Below are 20,609 nucleotides of genomic sequence, written 5' to 3' on the forward strand. Positions count from 1 at the left end.
TAAATGGCAACTCTTTATTATGTGTAGGTTTGTTCTGTATCCCAGATACCTCCAGAAACATTTAAAGCTGTGCATATTTAGGAGATAGAGCTGTGGAGTCTCTGTTATAGCTTTAATGACACCACTAAATAAAGAGCAAGAGATGATATCAAAAGTGTCTTTCATTAAATAAAAGTTGGAAGTGAAATATTTGAGTAAGAGTGTGTATAAAAGTATCCCAAAGCAGAGTGATTTTTAAAAATCACTCTAATTTAATCCTTTATTGTGTGCCTATGACGTGCTTTTCAAATCTCTGTGGTTGCTTCTTGGTAAGGAGACAGAATAATTTGAGGTTTCTTCTTAGGTACCTGAGCAGTGAGTTTTTCATTTCTGAAACTTGAAAGGATTTCAAATATTGTTTTATACTTTGAATTTTATAGCCTTAGTAATGTATGTCTATGTATAAATATGCACAAACATACACATGTATGGGTAAAATTCCCCAAATACTAATCTCCTTTAATTTTCTTTTGAAATTACTTATGTCTGAAAATGCATTTGGATCTGTAGCTGGTTTTATTCATGCTGAGAAGTTAATTCCTGTCTTTTTATTCAGATTCTCTTCTCTCTTTTCCATCACTCTTTTCTTATTTCATCACTAAACCAAACATGTTGAAAATATCTCTAAGTGCAGAACCAATTTACTCAAGGATCCATTATGATCAGCAAAGGCAAACAGAGGAATTTATAGGGAATAAAATGTACCTGGGGACACATTGTAGTTGTGTCTAGGGAGTGGAGGGGACAAGGAAGAAATGAACTACCAGCTGGAGAATATGAAAGAGAAGATTGCCTAAAAAAGCCCTGGAAGCTCCTACATGACAAACAGGAGGAGAAGATTCTCCTGTTGGCATTGTGGTGCTCTGTCAAGTGAGCAGTGAATGAATTGGCTTAGATCTGGGACCCCAACTGATGTTTACTCTGCAGAGAGCAACCCAGTTGGGCATCTAAAAATAGCTCTTTCAGACTGCAAATATGCACATTGCACCAACCCAGGAGAACATATGAGATCAAGACGTTGAAGAAATGATGAAAAGCCTATGTAACACTTTATTTTTTTTTCCCCTCCATAATTTGATTCCTGCTAAAATTTCAATTACTGTTTGGTGATGTTTTTGGAGCTGCCACACAATTTCAGTCTCATTTTTCCCTTCTCTTTGCCTATTTCCCTCCTGTATAAGCCACTGTTCATTTTCATTCAGAGTCCTGCATGGGGGAGTCCATTTATTCTGTCTCTTCCCCACGGTGTTTCTTGTTTCCCATTCCCTGTTTGCTGTTTTAGAAATGTCTACCAGTTTGCTTTCTAGTAGTGTTTGTGGGCTTTGGCTCTCTGTGCTCTGGGTCTGTGTACTCAAATGGAAGAAAACCAACAAAAAAGCAAGCTTTGCCTTGAAAACAAAGTGCTTGGAGATGGATTTATCATCTGCTGAATGGTTATGTGAAATGGAACAGGGAGATCTGTCATGTTTTAGTTGCATGTTGAAAACCAGGAGTGAGAAATGAGTTTTTCTTTGCCACAGTTAGGAACCTGTACCATTGCTATGCATCCCATGTACTGTGGAAGTGCCAGCAGTCTCTCAAGTTTGATGGGTTCTTCAGTGCATGTTAGGTTGTTTTTCTTTGGCTTCTTGCTGACTTTTTTATTTTTTCTTGAAGGAAACAAATATACCTCTTGGCATTTTGGTTTAGGCTTCACTTGAGTTTTTCCCTTTCAATATGAAACTTTTGTCTTTCCATGTCCACTTGCTGTAATGGTTAAACACAGAACCATGGTGTGCAAACTAGACTGAGCGTTCAGGAATGCAAAACTGGTTAGCCTGAGATTCTGCCCAACAAAAGGCACTGCAACAGGTAGTCAGCTAAGGCCAGCAGTGGGGAGGAGTATGTAGTTACATGCTGGTTTTGACACATACAACTATGCTTTGGGGTAAAGAGTACTTTGTTTCTGATGAACAGAAAATAGAAATTCAAAAAACATGGTTGTAAGAGACTTACTAGAGGAAGAAGAAAAGAAGCACAAAGTAGCTGTGAAAATCAGCTTGCAATAGTTTATTTAAGGAAATAATTTTTGTCACTCTGATGTATTGAATTACTTTGTTCTCAAACTAATCAGTGCTGGGTGACATTATTTTCCTCCACAGATCTTATATTTTTCTGTTTTTCTCTGTTATCCCCTTCCACCAAACTGTCCTGCAGAGAGCTGCTCAAGTCAGGTCAGGCACTTGTTAGCCCTCATATCGGTATCTGAAATGCCTTTTTCTCTTCCCCTGCTTTTGCTGCTGTGCCCCTGTGATCACAGCTGCCTTTTGTTATCAAAGTTAACCTGCCCTTTGCTGAAAGGGAACTGAATTATAAGAGCTTTCTGTGCACAACTACAGAACCCAACTGGTAAGGCAGGTGCTCCTCAGGCTGATTTAAGTGTCCTCTTTCCAAGGATTTGAGAGATTATTCTGCATGGGCATTAGCTGTTGGATGGCAGCTTTCTGCCTGATTTGGTGAGAGGCAGTTGAGAAGGAAATAGGTAGGTGATACTTCAGCTCTGGCATTAAAAGGTCATCATTGCCAACATGGCAACAGAAATACCTACAAGATTATTTATTGGTTTGCTTCCTTTCCAAATCCAGCCTACACGTGCCCAGCTCTGTTTTGAAATTACAGTATGAAAGTGATTCCCTTAATGGTTCCTAAAGTTTCTCCAAGTTGTGACAAAGTCAGCAGCAGAGGCAGAGGGATTATTCTCCTCTTGGCATTCCTTTCATGTCAGCAGTAAACATTTGTAAAACTCATATGTACTCTGCCTTTTATTTTGCATTATGCTCTCTGTTTCTGACTGAGGCTGGCAAAACTTCCTGACAGGACTGCCATAAAGTAATAGAACCAAAAAGATGAAAAATCAGAATGATGATATTCAGTTACAAAGTAAGCTCTCCTATGATTATTCAAGTCTCAAAAAATCTGCCTGTTAGCAAAGTTTTCTGAGTCAGACCTTTGCTCAGTCTTTGTTGTACCAGAGCTCAAAACTGGTAATTGTTGGTGATAAAATGCATGGTTTGTGGTGTAACAATTTGGGCTGTAGGAACTAAGGACTGAGTGCCCAGAGTTCCTGTATCACTGGGGCCCCACTTATGACTAGGAATTAAATCCTCTTAAAATTCTGGGGACTTGAGCCCAGCAAGAACATTATTCTGTTTTACATAGGCAGCATAAGACCCTTCAATAACCTTTCACTGCAGTTTCTCCCTGAAAGTTCCAAGTTTCTAATTTGCTTGGGTCCTGTGCTGCAGGACAAATAAATGGCACACACAAGGACTGCAAGATTTGATCATAGAATTACTTTACACTCTAGAAAAAAGGAAAAAAAGATAGTGATTGGCTTGGGGAAACATAGCCAAGTACTGCTGTGACTTGTTGGATGCACAAACTGTTGCTCATATTTATACTCTGTAGCAAAACCAAAATGAAACAAAATATCTATGGTTGTAGTAGGAAGAATTGGTAGTCATCACATTATAATTAGAGTGGCAGGAAAGAATTTATACTCATTATTCACTAAAACAAAATAGATAAGTAGTTATTGATTAAAGGGTTGCATTCTTAATAGCAATTTATAAATCCAGGACTCAAAAGATAATGTTTGTTTTACTGCTTTTAATTATTTAACACGCAGTGACATTTCTGTTTTGCCAACAGCAGCACAATAGGTCCCTAATGAACTGAACTGAGTTACTAATAATTAAACCATCAGGCAGAAGTAAGGGGTGCAGCATGTTATTAGATTAACATTCTTAAATAGTCATTCTTCTGTTTTTTAAGAAGAAAACTCTGTCAGTCTCCTACCCTGCCCCAAACCAACAAGACATCAGCCTGCTTGAAAAAGCAAAGTTTATTTTTGGCTGACACTCATAGACTACTTGGAATACTGATAAAAAAAGCACCCTGAAGTTATTCATAGGACTATGATGAAAGTTTGGTTTCAGTACTTCCAAATCTAGCCTATAAACAAATAGAAATTGATTGTTTGATAAGAATGTTTGTCAAGATTTTTCCTTTCTCTAGTTGACTTCTCACTCTGTGATTATGGTCATTTTAAGTGAAAAAGGCTTGGAGTGCAATAAAAAATTGGTTTACATGGTTTCTTGAAGGGCAGTGTTGGAAGGCAGTGGACTTGTTGGAGAATTTTGTTCACCAGGGAACAGAGTACATTAGGCTGTGTAAAGAATAAGATGATAATAAAAGAAACCCCCAGTCTAATACCTTCAAGTAAAATAGTAAAATCTGGTGTTTTTTTTTTTTTGTTTTTTTTTTTTTTTTTTTTTTTAGTAGAACTGAATATTTATTCTTGCACTGTAGCTTCACAAATATATGGAAGAAATAAACAGGCTGTTGAAAGGGAAAATAAGAATAATTGGAGTTATGGAACAAGAGTAATATGAAAAGAGATGGAAAATACTTAGCCTTTTTATTTCAGAGCCTTTATTTCAGAATGAATAAGAAGAGATAAGATAAAGGGATCAGAAGAGATGACTGTTCTAGAGAAGGTAGATCAGGAAAACTACTCACTCTTTTTCTTAGTACTAAAAAACGAAAATATTCAACAGAATAGAAAGAATGCAAACTCAAAACTAAAAAAAAAATTAGTTTCAGCTTTGTTCCCTGGAAGAATTCCTTGATGAAAGGTGCCTCTGACTTGCAGAAGTTTGTAAGATTAATTTTTTTTAAAAAATTGACTGTTAACCTTAAGAAATATTCAAAACTTGCTGAAAATATCACTTCCAAAGTTCCTATTTTCATTTAAAGTTCATCTTGCTATTGGCAAGAACTTGATTTTTAGTCAGATTACTTAATATGAAGGCTTCACAGGAAGGGCCTATGTCAGAAGCTGGCGAGGGGCAGAGAGGGCGCACTGCTTTCTCTCTCATCCCACACAAGATGTTTTTGACGTCTCCTGCCTTCTCCATCAAGTTGGGAAATTCAGATGAGCCTGGCTGAGCAGTTAGACAAGTGCTGTTCGTCCCCAAAAGCTGTGATGTGACGTGTCTGAGGAGTGGACTGCTCCTGTTGGTGTTGGTAAGATGCTGTAAATGAGCCGAATGTGGCATAAAACTCTGGTAATAAAGTTGGCAATATCTTTTGTTTTTAAAGAAAACTCTTTAAAATTTCTTTGATCTCTTATATTGCTGAGAAACTTTCACAGCTAAGCAAAAGAGGGCTTTGTTTGTATTTAAAATTAATCTAGATTCAGTAAATGAGTTTGAGAAGTTTATGTAGCAAGCAAAATTTGACTAGGGGGCAAGAATCTGCTTGAAGTTGTGAGGAGAAATCAAATATGCCTTGAACCAGGACAAGTATTTCTTGCTTTATCAAATTTTGCCCCACTTGTAAGAAATAAATATTTATAATTTGTCCTTTTTTTGTGTCAAATGCTAGGGTAGACAAATGTTTCTGTCTACCCCTACAATGGAAGACTCCCTGGTCGTTATTCTTAGATTAAATGCTATTTGATCTACTGCAGACTGAAGTCCTCCACTGGTAAGCATTAGAAATTACTTTAGGTCAGTATTTTTGAGTGTTCACATTCTTTTGGAGGGAAAGAATCTTAAATTTGCCATTCAGGCTACAATATCTTCCATGGTTATTTCAAAAAATTGAAAAAATTGAAATTGAGTTCTCCAAGTCGGTACCTTCATTTGTAGGGCTGTTAGCTTGTCATCAAACATGGCAATTTTTTGTTTTCCATTATTCCTATAAAATAGGAATTCCTAAATTCCTTCCCATTATTGCTGTTTTAACCTGCTGAGGTCTGTATGTGAAACATCTCACCACTCTGAGGCTGTTAGAACTGTATATTAATCCTTACTGTGTTTCCTCTCTGGTTTTTGGCAGCAGACAGATCATGTTCTGAAGAGGCTCCAGGTAGTGGTGCTTCCCATCTGTGTTAATATGAAATTAATGAAAGTTTCTTATAATGCAGGTGAAAACTTTTGTTGTACCCCATATGCAAGTCTGGGTAAACTTTGACTTCTCCCCAAATACATTGTCTTTGAATACTTGCTTTAAGTAGCCTGAAGTCACTCACAGGTGCTCATTTAATGCTGCTTTAGTTTGGATCCGTTTGGATTTACCTTAATTCTAACATTACTGGGCAGTTTCCGTGGTGGAAGTGCTTTCCTCTGTGTGTTCCCTGGCAAACAGGCTGAGGAGCTGCCTGCAGAACAATCCTGTTACTGTGAATATGCACAGACTGCCTTTGCATCAAAGACAAACCAGATAAAGGCATTTTACTCTGCATTTCACACTATAAAAATCCATATTTTATTAGGGGAAACATGAAAATCAAGGTGGTTGTTTTTGCAACATTAGTAGTTGATAACAATGCTGGTTTGAACTTTTCGCTGCAAAGTGTTTTTAAATGTGATTACTAGGGGTTTAATTTTGTTCCCAATAAAGCAGATGTTGCTAACTTGCAGTTTTCCTGGTCTAGGAGATTGGGGAAACTCACCCTAAAAATTATCTTTAAATGGTCCTTCAGGCTCGGTCCAAATCAGAGAGTAGCAATTACGCTGTCCTTGAGTGGCCTGCAGTGGCCTGCACCAGATGTTTCACAAAAACTGCGACATAATTTTAGAACACAGCACACACTAAGGATAATCCATTTCCAGGTTTCTGTCTGTTTTTTTTCAAGCAGTCAAATTCCTTCCAAAATGTTTGCATTTACTCATGAATGTTCTGGATGTCCTTGAAAGTGGTATTGGTGGCTCCCCCAGTCTGGTGTTTGTGTTGCTGAGAGCGAGTTTGTGCAGGCCGTGCTTGTGGTGGTGTTTGAGGGTCCCCAGGATAAGGGAAGAGATGAGAATCTTGACTCCATGTTTCAGAAGGCTGATTTATTATTTTATTATGTATATTATATTAAAAGAAAATGATGTATTAAAACTACACCAAAGAGAGAGAAAGGCGACATCGGAAGGCTAGAAAGGAATGAATAATAAAATCTCATGACAGACTCAGAGAGTCTGACGTAGGTGGCTGTCATTGGCCATTAATTAAAAACAATTCACATGCTGGTTAAACTATTCTCCAAATCACATTCCAAAGTAGCAAAACATGGAGAAGTTGAAGCTTCTCAGCTTCTCAGGAGAAAAGATCCTGGCAAAGGGATTTTTTGTAAAATATGCCAGTGGCACATGCTGCTGTAAACCTGACCAGAGCATGTGCAGAAGGAAGCTGTGTGAGAAAATGCATTGTGCAAAAAGCTCTTTCTTTTGCAGGTTTTTTCTTTGTGAAATGCAGAGTGATGAGGGCTATTATTTCCTACTGCTGTCAGACACAAAATGCAGAATATTTCCATGGCTGCTACATGCATGTGATTGCTGCCAGTTTCCTACCAGCACTATGGGGATGGGACAACCAAGGGAATTCCTAGATCATAGAATGGTCTGGGTTGGGAGGAACCATAAAGCTCATCTCATTCCAACCCCTTGCCATGAGCAGAGACACCTTCCACTAGACCAGGCAGCTCAGAGTCCCATCCAGCCTGGCCCTGAACACTTCCAGGAATGGAAGGTCCACAACCTTTCTGAGCAACCTGTGCCTTACCATCCTCAAAGCAAGGAATTTCTTCCTAAGGTCTCAGATCAGAATCTGCATCAACTTAGACTGAATTGTTGAGGAGGTATTTTTTTCAAATCTTCATGTGATTCACTTCTCCCTATTTATATATTATGTTGCTTCTGAAAATCTGGGGGATCTGAAGAGAAGCAGTGCATGGGAGAACTTCAACCCACTTCTGCAAATTTGTGAAACTCAGCTGGTACGTGAGTTACTCAAACTGAATCTCAACATAGAATCTTTTGAAATTTTCTCGTCTGTCAAGAATATGCTATTTCATTTAAACTATGAAAAGACTAAATAGATTCCATAATTTAGTAAATATTTTGTCTTCTGACAGCTCCTCTTTTTCGTCTACTCTTTACATTTTTAAGAATATTTTTCCCCTCCTTGATGTGATATTTTGATGAGATTTAAAGGTGGCAAAAGAAGTAATTTGGGGAAAAAGTTAGAGTTTCTTACAGTGATAAGTTCCCAAATCCATTTTTCTTTTTTCCTTCCTTTATGTTTGTCATGTAGGTATTTCTGTTCATTTTAGGAAACTAATCTGAATATTTGGTAGTGACTGGTTGGACTAGGGCTCTTGGATTTGGGCCCCTTCTGAATATGAATGCAAAGCTGAAAAAAGTCATGTTGAATCTTTTAGTTATGTGCTGAATCAGAAGGTTCAGGAAAAGTTCATTTTATTTTTACTTTGTTGATATGTGATTAGCCAGAAACTATGCTTTCAGAACCTGCAAACAGTCCATTTATTTGCCAGCACCAGGATGAGGCTCGGAGTTCCAATGAAAACATCTTTTTGTCTGCTAATGTAATGGGCACTTATTTTCTGCATCTTCATGTTCCTTGGAAAAGCATCAGGGTTTCATTGTAAATCCATTATGTCTCCCTTGGTCAGAAATTATAAATGACAACTAGTCCCAAGGTAAAGAAAAGAAAGTATTATTTTGTCGAGTAAAAAGGGGTTAAATCACTTTTTATCATGACTGTCCTCCTGGTTATGACATATTCAATGTATTATTTAGTTTAAGTGCATGATTAAGATAGAACTGGGGTTCTTCTGGGGAGCATTTTCACACACGTTGTACTTACAGTACCTCATTCTGTGCTACAGAAGAAAGAAAAATGACATGTCCCTTTGTGAACCTATCCTTTTAAAATTAGGTTATAGATTATATAGTGGTGTGAGATCCTCTAAGAATTTCTGGGTCAGAGGTACTTTGTTTTCTTTCTTTTATACAGCAAAACCCTTGTATCTTTATTAAAAATTTATTTGCTGTCAATAATTAAATGCTTATTATTTGATCTTTAATGGGGTCATGATTCCCATATTCCCATATTAATGAAATAATGCAAAAAGTAAAAAATGCCTTTCAGTCAGAAAAAGTACTTATTATTCTTTCTTTGTTCTGAGTAAAATAGTTTATCTTAAATTAAAAATTAAAAAAATGAATTTTCTTTAATCTTAGAATTAAATTAGTGCTAATTAGTTCTATTTTCTCTACAACATTCAAATGCTAAAGTCTTAGTCATTTCTTCAGAGTATTAATAGTGCCCTTTGGCTGTAATCAAGATAATCTTCAATTAAAAGCAATACAGTTAACTGAGTTACATTAACAGTTATTGTTCTCAAATCACAGGGTTAAGAACACAAATGCTGTGTGTTTTCAGCACGGGAGCATTGCAGGGGTGTGTGATGGTGCAGGGACCTGTGATTCACATGTTAAATACAGAAAAGCACTAACCCAGAATGTTCACTGATGGGGCCCTTCAAACAAAGCCTTTCCTCAAGGTGGTGATGTAAACAGAATTCAAAGATGCTGCAGCAAGCTAACACACTTTTTGGATTTGGCCAATGTCCACATGGTCTCCCCCTGTCCCTGCACACCCCTCCCCTGCCCTTTTTGCTGTAAAATCTGTAAACTATGGGGCATTTTCAGTGAGTGAGTTCTGCTTGATATTCACAGCTGTTATTCGTCTTTGTGAGAGTTAAAGAGCATTTGCCAGTCTGCAATAATTCATCTTATTTTATTAATTATTTTTTTTTTAGTTCAGAAAATTTATAATATGCCGTAATAGGGGATTTTAGTTGAAAATAGGAGTATTTCTTTCAAATTTATTAGTGTAGCCAATGTGAAGAAATTGTGGTCCCATAGAAACAAGGAAAAAAAGTGTTTTCATCCATGCTCAAAGAACAGCTCTTTCTGGTTTCAAAAGCTAAGACAGAATATGGGAAAAATTCTGTTAATGTTGCTGTGTTTGCAAACAAAAAAACACAAACATCTTGAGCAAACATAACTAATGAGGGAAACCATGCTGCTTGCTAGCAGATTACCACTCCAATAGTAAAAATAGACCCTGGCTCTGTCTCAGTAAAAGTTAATAACAGTTGGTGAGACAAAAAAAAAGTTGAGTTGCAAAAATATTCCTACTGTATTTCCATATGCACCTGCCAATAGCACTTCTGCAAATTCCAGCCAGAGCAGAAAGCTCTGGGCACTTAGAGTGGGCTCCAGTACCTGGGCTCTTAGGTCAGTTTTTAATACTTAAGATGACCTACCAAATTAAAAATCTCTGTTTATTATGTTGTTGCTTTGGGGGTTTTTTAAGATTCACGTTGCTAATTTGCAGAGTATGATGGTGATTCTTCTATGTTGCTGCCCTTCAGGAGCTAAAGAGGTCAATGTCATAACTGGGCAGATATTGCCGGTAAACCAAATTTAAGCAGGTTTCCAGGATTTTAAAATCTGTTTTCTCAAAGCATAAATGCAAGCAAAGATTTTCTTTGAACTAGCATTTGTATTCTGTGGAGCAAATACTCCTTTTTGAGTTTCAAAATGCTGGCACAGACATTGTGTATTGACACTGAGGCAATAAATCAAAGGGGATGGACAAAGATATGAAACTGTACCTTTCAGAAAGAACAGTGTGTCTGTACTTGCAAAAATAATTGCTTTCTTGGAATGTGACAAAAGAAAATTGAATATAAAATAGGGTGTTAACAGACAACAAATCTAATTTTTAGAGTATCCTTTTTTCTGCCTCAGTCAGGAGGATTTCCTGAGGAGTCATATATCTTTGGTACAAAATGTAGTTAGGTAGGTAAGTTGGTAGTTTAGTGCTTTCTTCCTCAGAGGAAAATTAAAATCTGCTAAACTTTTCCAGTATTTTGCAATGTTCATCCCATAATGTGGCTGGGACAAAAAAAGCCCAAAACACCAAGTCTCACTATCAGATCATTCTGTAATTCAAATGAGGCCGAATAATTATGTGGAAAACTTCTGTAGGGTTTTATGTTTGTAGAACTCTTTTGTGGAATTAAGGATACAGGAATGAGGTACCCTAATTTTACTCTATGGCCAGTATGTTTCTTTTCTCTTTCTTCTGTTTGTATGGTAGGTACAAATTTTAGCAGCCAGACTTCATGAACCCCCTCTGTACTTAGAGGAAATGGCATGGAGAGATTTTATGCAATTTCTGAGGGTTTATATAAATTTTTAGATGTTTCTGTAGGACAGGGTACCTATATATTTGTAGGGTGGAGGGACAGAGGTAATTTGTGGGTGTGATTTTTTTTTTTTTTAGAAAGAGGGAACCTGATTTCCTCTCCTGATTTATGAAACCTCTTAATTTAGGGGGAAAAAATTAGATTGAACTTGGAGACAGGAGTATAGCAGGCTGTATTGTCATCCCAGCCATTGGGAATCCTTCACAGTGCATTTAAGACTGGTCTGTGTATCTCAGTGAACCTTAGATCATTCTTCTTTGTGATATATTTCATATATGGTGCTTAGTCCCATCTCTTTTTATGAATTATTGTCGTGCATAGAACAAAGAATTACCACATATCTCTGTTCATTTATCAAGATACATTAGGTAAAAATTACCTTTAGTATCATTGGATTTATCTAAAAAAGATTGCCAGGATTCCTCCAACCCTTTTTGGAAAATTGTTTAAAATGTGATTAAGTTTTGGGGGTTTTTTTTCCCTTTCTCCAGCCTTATGGTTTTTAATGTCTCCCTGCACAAACAACTGCTCAGATACATGTTTTATATGAGTACTTATTTGCCAGTTTTCCTTATTAGCCAGAAGGAAATATTAAAATGAATATAAATGTCAGCCTGAAAGCTGTGACATGGCAAGGGTAGTCAGACTGAGTAGCTGATCTGAGTCATTATATGTAAAAAAAAGAGAAAGACAGCCAAAAAAAGCCTTTTTTCCCTAATCACGTTGTGACAAGGATGAGGAAAAAGTGTTTTGTGTCACAATCTACAGGACCTGAAAATACAAAATTCAAAGTTCATTCTCTACAAAGAAATGAGGAAAAGAACCAAAGAGCTCCACCAACCCCTGAAGCTCTACTTTCAATTAATAGAGCTGTACATTAACTCCTCTGATGTTATTACATTATGAAATTCACAGCAAATTAAAGCAAAACCTGCTCTTTGTTGAATTTTTAGTCTAATTTGAAACCAGAAATGAATTAGGAATGTTTATGTGTGTTTGCAGAGAAGGTAATTTGGTTTTGGTAGCTGACAAAGGAGGGTCCTGAGCCCTGTCGCCAGGTGTGGGCTGCTGCGGCTGTCCCTGGCTGGCGAGGAGGGCAGCGAGGAATTCACGGCAATTCAGGCTCTGCCAAAAGCAGCTCAAAAACCTCCTCGGAGTGCAGCATCATTCTCCATCTCTACTTTCAGTGAAGGATCTCTCCCTAAGCAAGCTCCTTATCTTTTTTTGATGTTGCAGGGTGTAGTTTAAGTGAGAGTGAAACAATAATTTCCCAGGTACAGTTAGTGATGTGCAAGAATTTGTCTCAAAACATTTCAGGGGTTTGATTGACGAAATGAAATATGGTCCTGACGTCAATTTACCGAGATTACTTTTTAATGAATACTACTTTAAAAGCATATGCAAAATTAAGATCAGTCACTAAAAATGCATTTGGATCTGACATTTAAAGAATGATATACATAATGTATTGGAAATTAACTTTTATAATCTACAGAAAATTATTCTTGTTGCTGGCTCTCTCAATTTCTGAGAACTTTGGCAATGAAATTATTAATTACAAGCCAAAGAAAACTGAATTTTGTATTTTTTTATTAATATTGCCTGTGTGCCAGATAATGACCTTTTAAAATAGTGTGCATGGTTAGTGAGTTATTTTACAGTCAAATCCTACTTATCTCGTACATGCAACTTTTTTCTGAAGTTAAGGAAAGGGTGTGTCTTGCAAAAATAGATTTTTCCAGAATTTTCCCATGTGCTGTGCATAAAGATTATCCTGGATTTGTACTCTGTTGCCTTTCTTTAGAATAATGCTATTCCTAGTGAAGACAATGAAAAAGTTCACAGTGGCTGTAATGAAAAAGTGAGAAGTCCTTTGACTATAATTTTATATATTTATATATAAAAAACTTAATTCAGGATATATTAATTTACATTATATTTATCTGCTTTGAGTCTTTTGATGATAAAGCAGTCTTTTGATAAAACACTGAATGTAAAGCTTAAATCAACTGCTGAAAAAACTGTTTTATTTTTCTGCTTTTGAAAAATGGAGGAAGCTTGACAGTAGCATTTCAGTGTCTAAGCAGTTATCAGGAGTGTCCTGAACTGCTCCCTGTAAGTGTCAGGTGAAGGACAAGAAGAAATTGGCTTAGTTTGTAGAAGGAGAATATCTCCATTCATGAAAAATAAAAAAAAATCTCATTGCACTGATAGCTAAGCAGGTAAATAAGTTTTCCAAAAGGAAAAAATGTACCTGAAGATTTTAAAGAACTGTTAGCTTTTCCTGGTAAATGTTTATTTAAGTACAAATAACTTTATCTCAGATCATGGTCTTAGACAAAGTGATCCTCTGAGCTCCTTTTCAGCCCTGCAATTGTTTGACTTAATGATTGCAGGAATTTATCAACAAAAAGCTTATCTCTTCTTGTTCTGTTAACGAGGTTTGTGGTTTGATGGCAAAAATATTCCTTCTCTTTTGCTCTCTTCTCCCCTATTTATATTTTGAAAGTGATGGCAACAGTTTCACAGCTTTCTTTTGATGATGATTTGTCATTTAAAGAAATATCACAGTGCGTGTTTGACTTTCTGATATTCCATGAGTCACTGTGCTCAAGAAGTCATTGTGCACACAGAGTTGTACTCTGCTAGCCTTTATCTCATCTACCAGCTCTGATTGCCCTTAAAGGGAAGAAATGCCAAAAATGCCTTGTGTTTCATGAGACAGGACATATGGACTGCAGAGAGTTTAATTTTCTCATTGGCAAGAGGAGTAGGTGGAGATATGGGGACTTCCAGGACAGTCTGTGTTATTGCAACCTGTTTTTCTTCAGAATAAAAGCAAGGTGGAGATTTTCCTGCGCAAATCTTAGCTGAAAAACTGCTCCTAATATAAACTTGACACTTTTTCCACAAAGAAAGAATGGGAGAAGGAAGGAAATGTTCTCTAGCCCACATCTTGTTCTTTTTCCCCACACCAAGAATGAGGTTTGTTTCCAAACAGGTATAGTTCTTTCAAAGATATTGAAAGAACTGGGGATGCTGTAAAAAGTTATATGCTTTTAGATATGCTATTCTTTAGGTTGCCTACTTTTTGCAATAAGAAAAAGTATACTCACATGAACAGAAGAGCTCTGCATAGCTTGATAAAAGTGACTTTATCTGAGAGCTTTTGAGAGCTCTGTGTCTGCTCAAGCCATGTTGAATAAAATGGGGAAAATCTAATTTTTTATGTAAAAGTAGAATGCTTTCCAGAGGAAAAATAAATGAGGGGGTGGGTGAGCCAGTAACCTTAGCATAAAGCAACTCATGCATTATTAATCTAATTTCCTATGAAGTTTGAACAAAAAGCATGTTGAGACATTACTCTGTGTTCCTTGTTAGGCTGTGTTCATAATGCCCTCTCCCATTTTATGTAATATATTCTTCAGCTTAAATAAGATATTCTTGAAGCCTCAGGATTTTCACGCCTTCAAAGATCTCTGTTTTATTTCTAAATATTATAGATTTTGATGCACAAGAGGCTTTAAGTTTGGTACCTCAAAGGCTGTTCACCCTTTTAGGTAACCCCCAAGTTGGCTTTCATATTTGCTTATTACCCGAAATTCTTCACAAGAAGCTTCAGCCTGTTTTACAATTAAAGGCTTTGATCATATTTACTGTAGCTACGTAAAATATTTCTGCATGAATGTTGCATGAGTTCAATTTCCGTATTAGACGAGGAGCTTACCTGATATCGAGTGTCTACGTGAATCCTTCCCTAACATAATTATTAAACCTCAACATTGCCCTTCTCCTCAGCACCCACAGGCAAGAGGGAGCTGCTCCTGTGAGCTATCCCCCTTTGAACAAGTTTCAGAGCTGGAGCCCAAGACTCTGGGGTCAGATGTTGTAGTGTTTCCATTTCTAGATAATCAAGAATTTTTATGGTCTTAGTTTTTTCACTTTAGATATAATGTGTGTCTGGAACTCTTTGGAAGATTTTTCAAATGAGCTCTAAGTTCTGGCGCTGTGAGTAGCAGGACATACTGACCAACATAGTCATGAACAGGTTTGGGTACGCTGTGTTCAATCATAGCACATATATTTGTTAAAAATTGCTACATGCCATGTTGCATTCTAGTTTCCAATTCCTCTTTTTAACATGCTTTCAAATTTTTTGTTAAACTTAAGTTTATTTACTTGTTCAGAAGAAACTTCAAAAGAGATACCTTGAGAAATACTGAGGTATTAGATTACTCTATTAGATTACTGAAGTAATCTAACTCCATGTTTTTGCTTTGTTTGCATAAGAAAATTCCTGGATGCACAATGTACCACATACAGCACCGTTCTGGCACAGAAAACTCTTGAAAGCATTGGGCCATTTTTTGTAAGAGATATACTTGGCCAAAACTTTAATTGATTCCTGCTTTAAAATTCAATAAGCAGTACTTTAATGACAGCTCCTAAGAGCCCACCTTTTTTATTCTCAGCGTAGTTGTTTTGTTATTTTTTGTTCACTCTGTCTTCCTAGATTTTAAGATATAAGTTAGTTTTTGAAACTGCATTAACCAATGGGATACATCATGAACTTTATGTAGCTAAAAATTTCGGAGCTACTTTGTCTGTTTCACTTGGAAATATGCTGACTTTGATTAGAGTATCAAACCCAAGTGATGCACTGCGAAATTTCTCACCACCCACCTGCTAATCCCTGAGCCAGCTTTGCTCCTAGGGCACACACTGACCATGACACCGTATGGAATATCCCTTTGGCCACTTTGGCTGTCCCAGCTGTGCCCCCTCCCAGCTCCTTGTGCCTCCTCTTCACTGGCTGAAGCTGAAAAAAAGTCTTGGTGTAAGCAGCAACTCATACCTCTGTGTGTTGTCAACATTATTGTTATCCTAAATCCAAAACTCTGCACTGTGCCAACTGCTGGGAAGAAAAGTGACTGTGTCCCAGATGAAACAAGGACACCATACTGGGATTTTAATACTTACCTTTGAATTCAAAAATGCAACAGCTTTTCAACACTAGCAAATTAGTGTTATCAGAAGTAAGAATCTTTCAATTTTCCTAATTTTCATGTGATTTTCTTGCATCAGTCCTTTCACTGACTTCACCAGCTCCTTCGTTATATGAGTTATACTTAAGGAGTTAACAAGACTGGCCTTAAATTTGATCTCATCTTTATTCCTGTGACTGATATTCTCATTTATTTTTTGCCAATTAGTTTTTTTTTTCCTTTTTTTAAATGCAGCGTCCACGGAGCATTTCTCCTCATCTCCTACACTGTATCTTGTAACCAGACTCAGTCTTTCAATTTGGAATTCTCCCAGAAGCAGATGACATTGGTCTTCTGTATCATACAATTCTTGCTCATATTACTGGTCATATTTCTCCTATGAAAAGTCTTCTGATTAATTCTTCTCATTAGTCAACTTGGTAAACAAATTACTGCAGGAAGCTTAAAAGCTTGGGTTGAAAGCCAGAAGAGAAGAAAAAGACATCTTGTTTGCAAGTCACTATTTTCCCTTGGAAATATCTGCTCTTCTATCAGGTTGTCATTTGAGGCTGCTAGAAGTTTTTATTACTCAGGGTTAATTGCCTCTGGCACAATAATCTCAGATTTCTCTGGAGAATTACTGATAGCACATATTTTCCCTCTGAAATAAAATTACTTTCCTGTCATGAGAAATGTGTCGACTTTTTAGCACTTCTTTAAAAAAGTAGGATAAATGGCATTAGGACCAGTATTCCTTTGCCTCCTAGTTCTGTTTTTTTCACCTCTGCTAAAGATACTGTTTTCTGTTTCTAGGTAAAACTCCTCCAGTTTGACATGTGTCATGCATTAGTCCAGTAAGTATAACTAGCTGCTTTCTTGTGTCTTCAGCTTGTATGTGTATGTGAACATTGCGCTGCAAAAAGGCCTTGGATTTCTTTTAATTAATCTGTTTGCCCAGCTCAGACATAGATCACCTTTCTGGATAGTCAGGAGTGCTTTTTAGGTATATGTCTGCATCTCACAGTGTTTTCTTGTAGTGCATTAGGTCACTGAAAGCCTCTTGGAAGTAGAAATCCATATCCCTGTGTAACTGCTTGCAAATCTTTCCAAATAGTGTATCTTAAATAAATTACTGTGATGTGACAGGTAAGGATAATATATCAGTGTAAGCAAGTTTTGTTTTGGAAATGCTCTTCCAGAAAGGTGATATTTTTGTCAGTCTGTGACTCTTCCATCAGTTGGGATGTAATTCTGAGATTTCCAGTCCTGCGCTGCTCCACGGAAAGGAAATGTGAGGCTGTCACGATCCCAGGGCTGGCAGCAGGAAGGAGGACACATCTTTTGCTTGACTGTGGTGTCTGCCAAAGCCCTGTGTTCACAGCCCCGGAGCATGTGGAGGGCAGGATAGAGTTGTCACTGACATCCCCATCATATTTGCAATTAGTAAACATGCTTCTTGTGCGTTCCAATGATTTAGGAATGGGAAAATATATTTTGCCTTTGAACAAAAGCCGCTGAAGATTTTCTGAAAAATGCTTGATTGGAAGTGTGACAAATTGAAGACATTTGGAATTTTTCCAAAGAGATTTTCAGATGTTGGGCAGATGTTATTGTTTGCTGACCTAGGACTTTGCAGAATGACAGAAAATAATTTGATGCTCTAACAAAGCATTGATTACACACACTAAATAGCCCTGGTAGAGTATTTCCCTTATGGCTTGCACTTCCAGGGTTATGGTTAAACGAGCGCCCCATGTCATCAAACACACAGAAGGTGCCTTTGCCACTCTGAGGGGATGATCCCAGCATGTAAATAATGATTTACTGATGCTTTTATTAGAACAATTATTGGTTATTTCAGACTTGAAATGGGCAGATTAAGCTCTGTGAACCTCACAGCTGAAACCTCACAACACTGGCAATTTTCAGTGATTAAAGTAATTTACTTTATCTATAAAATGTAAAGATATTTCATAATAGCCATACAGCAAGTACAGGGAGGTGTAGCTTTCCTGGAGATAATCAGACCTCTGGGGATAAAGGGTCCTGGCTGCACCTCATGCATTGCGAGACCCAGAGGGCTTTATTATCTGATGATTACCACACCCCCATTTCCATGTCTTTTTGCTTAATTAATCACAGTAAAATTATTGCCCAACTTCAGACAACAAAAATAATGAGAGGGGCTTTAAAAGATTCAAAGACTAGAGGAAAAACAAGAGATCCCATAGGAAAGTACCCATAGTGAATCTGGGGTTTACAAATCACTGAAATCTATTAGAAATGATGCTTACATTTTGTAAAGTGCCTTCTTTAATATAAATATAATTATGTTTTAAATATTGTAAATGTGTATATACAATATAAAACATATACTTGTTTTGATCAGAGGAGATGAGGTTTTATCTTTAGGACCAAAAAACCCTTTAAAATATTGCAGCCATACCATGGAAGGTTATAGCCATTTGCTATTTTCTTGGGAAAGCTTGCCATATCCTATATGTTGCTCCTTATTTGGTCTAAGTGCAGTCTAATGTACATTTTTATGTCTTCTCTGCCTTTCTAAATGACCAAATAATTATGCAGTTTACAGAGATAAATACAGAGTAAAATCTTCAGGTGTTATGTGTCAGAACTGACTTCTGAAGAAGCTCATATGGTTACATTTCTACTAAATTCTGATCATTTCTCCTTTTAGGATATCCTTCTCTGCCACAATTGACAGTTGTTCTTAGTATAATCAGTATAATTATCTGTAAAACTGGTGCCTGACTTATAAAAAGTTGAGTGAAACATAATTAGTTTATGTGTTATGCCTTTCCTTACACTTTGTAACATTAGACAGTGGGCAGAATCTTTTATTGTAGCTCCAGTCCTGTCAGAGAAGGTTTTATCTCAAACTGCATGTCACTGATTTCCTCTTGACTCTGCATTTTAAAAACTCATTGGTTTTCATAGGACTCATCAAGTATTTCTGCTAATTTGGGTGAAATTTGAGCAACCTTTTAGTAGACACAAAGCAGTCTTTTTGAGGTCACAAAAGAATCCTAGACAAGGAAACAAGGTTTTCTTGACCTTTGAGTCAAGAATTTCTTCCAGAATTTCTTGTCTGTAAGTCAAAATACAATAGATCTGCACAGCCACTGCAGTTGTGTTTTTTGAAATGGAGGCTAATAAGGTAGGTTATGTTTCAGTCAGCAGTGTCTGAGGCACAGAGAGCCTAAACTAAATCCATGCACTAAACTGAAATACACATATAGCATTTTCAATGCTAAATATTCAATATTAAATTCTTATATTATCCCCATCTCTTTCAATTTGCTTTAATTTCTGACTTAATACTTTGTTATGTTTATACCACTCAACTCTAGAGCAAAACCTCTTTTCTTTTTTTCTTTTTCCATTATATCCGCACCTAAAGTGTTAATTTTGAAATGTGATTAAAAATTTTTAATATATTTATGCAGATTTTTTGTAGTGCAACTTTCAGACAAGAAAATTGTTGATCTTGCACTGTCAGCCAGTGGTCTGTTAATACATAATATATTTTTGAATTTTCATATGGACTTTTTTCTCAAGTGATTGCTGAGCTGATGTTGAATATTTTGGGCATTTTCTGAAACTCCATTTTTTTGGTCTCAAATGTTTGAGACCTTTCTTATTCCCAAACTGTCTCATGTAGGATACTCATTCAAAACCATGGTAGAGCATATACCACAGCTAAAGGTCCTGTAGTCACTCCCAAAGCCTAGACACTGCCTTTGGAATTCTCTCAATGGAAATGGTTCCTCCTGGCATTTGGCTGCATGTGGAAAAAATACAGATTTTTTTCTTAGCAGAAAACAGCAAACACAACAAGTTTTTGCCATAAACAAAGCCACAAGTCAGTGTTCTGGGAAGGCCACTATGCTCCTACATCCTGCTGTCTGTAGCTCAGTCTTGGGGTTTAATCAAGGTGTGATAATAGACCAAATTCATTTAGAGAGCAGGAAATGTGTTCAGAAGTGGAAAATTGGTGGAATTTGGGTGGGAGGAAAATGGGAAGAAAGTATTTATCCAGGTAAATTTACAGGTGTGGAACCTTTGTGAATGAAGCTCTTTCAGAAGTGTTAGTTGGATATGAGCTATGCATAGAACCAAACTGACCTGAACCTCTTTTTTTCCCCTCTGAATATATAATTGAAAGAACCACATGTCCACTTCAATTTGATAATTTAAAGCCTAGTATCAGAAAGCAGAGCAATGGATAGAAATTCATGCAATCACTGTTCCTGAACCCTTTTACAAAAGACAGAGCCATGAAAGATATGCAAATTGTCCATAATTATACTTTTAGATGGTTACTTAAATACCTGTCTTTTCCATACTACAGGCACAAAGTTAGTGTACCTCAGATATGCTAATAAAAACAAATGTCTGTGGTTTCTGGTAAAATAAAAGCTCCAGTAGCTGGCTGTGTGTGCTCTATGCAA

General features: G+C 36.9%; 1 long non-coding RNA gene across 1 annotated transcript in view; it reads left to right on the forward strand.

Moving 5' to 3' along the window:
• LOC132074041 (uncharacterized) overlaps positions 1–20,609 on the forward strand; it is a 65,364-nt gene that overhangs the window by 44,039 nt on the left and 716 nt on the right. The window contains exon 2 of the long non-coding RNA XR_009418576.1: positions 16,951–16,991. This is a non-coding gene — a long non-coding RNA (uncharacterized LOC132074041). The remainder of the gene's footprint in view (positions 1–16,950; positions 16,992–20,609) is intronic.

The sequence above is a fragment of the Ammospiza nelsoni genome, chromosome 6 (genome assembly GCF_027579445.1).
Source record: "Ammospiza nelsoni isolate bAmmNel1 chromosome 6, bAmmNel1.pri, whole genome shotgun sequence".
NCBI lineage: Eukaryota > Metazoa > Chordata > Aves > Passeriformes > Passerellidae > Ammospiza > Ammospiza nelsoni.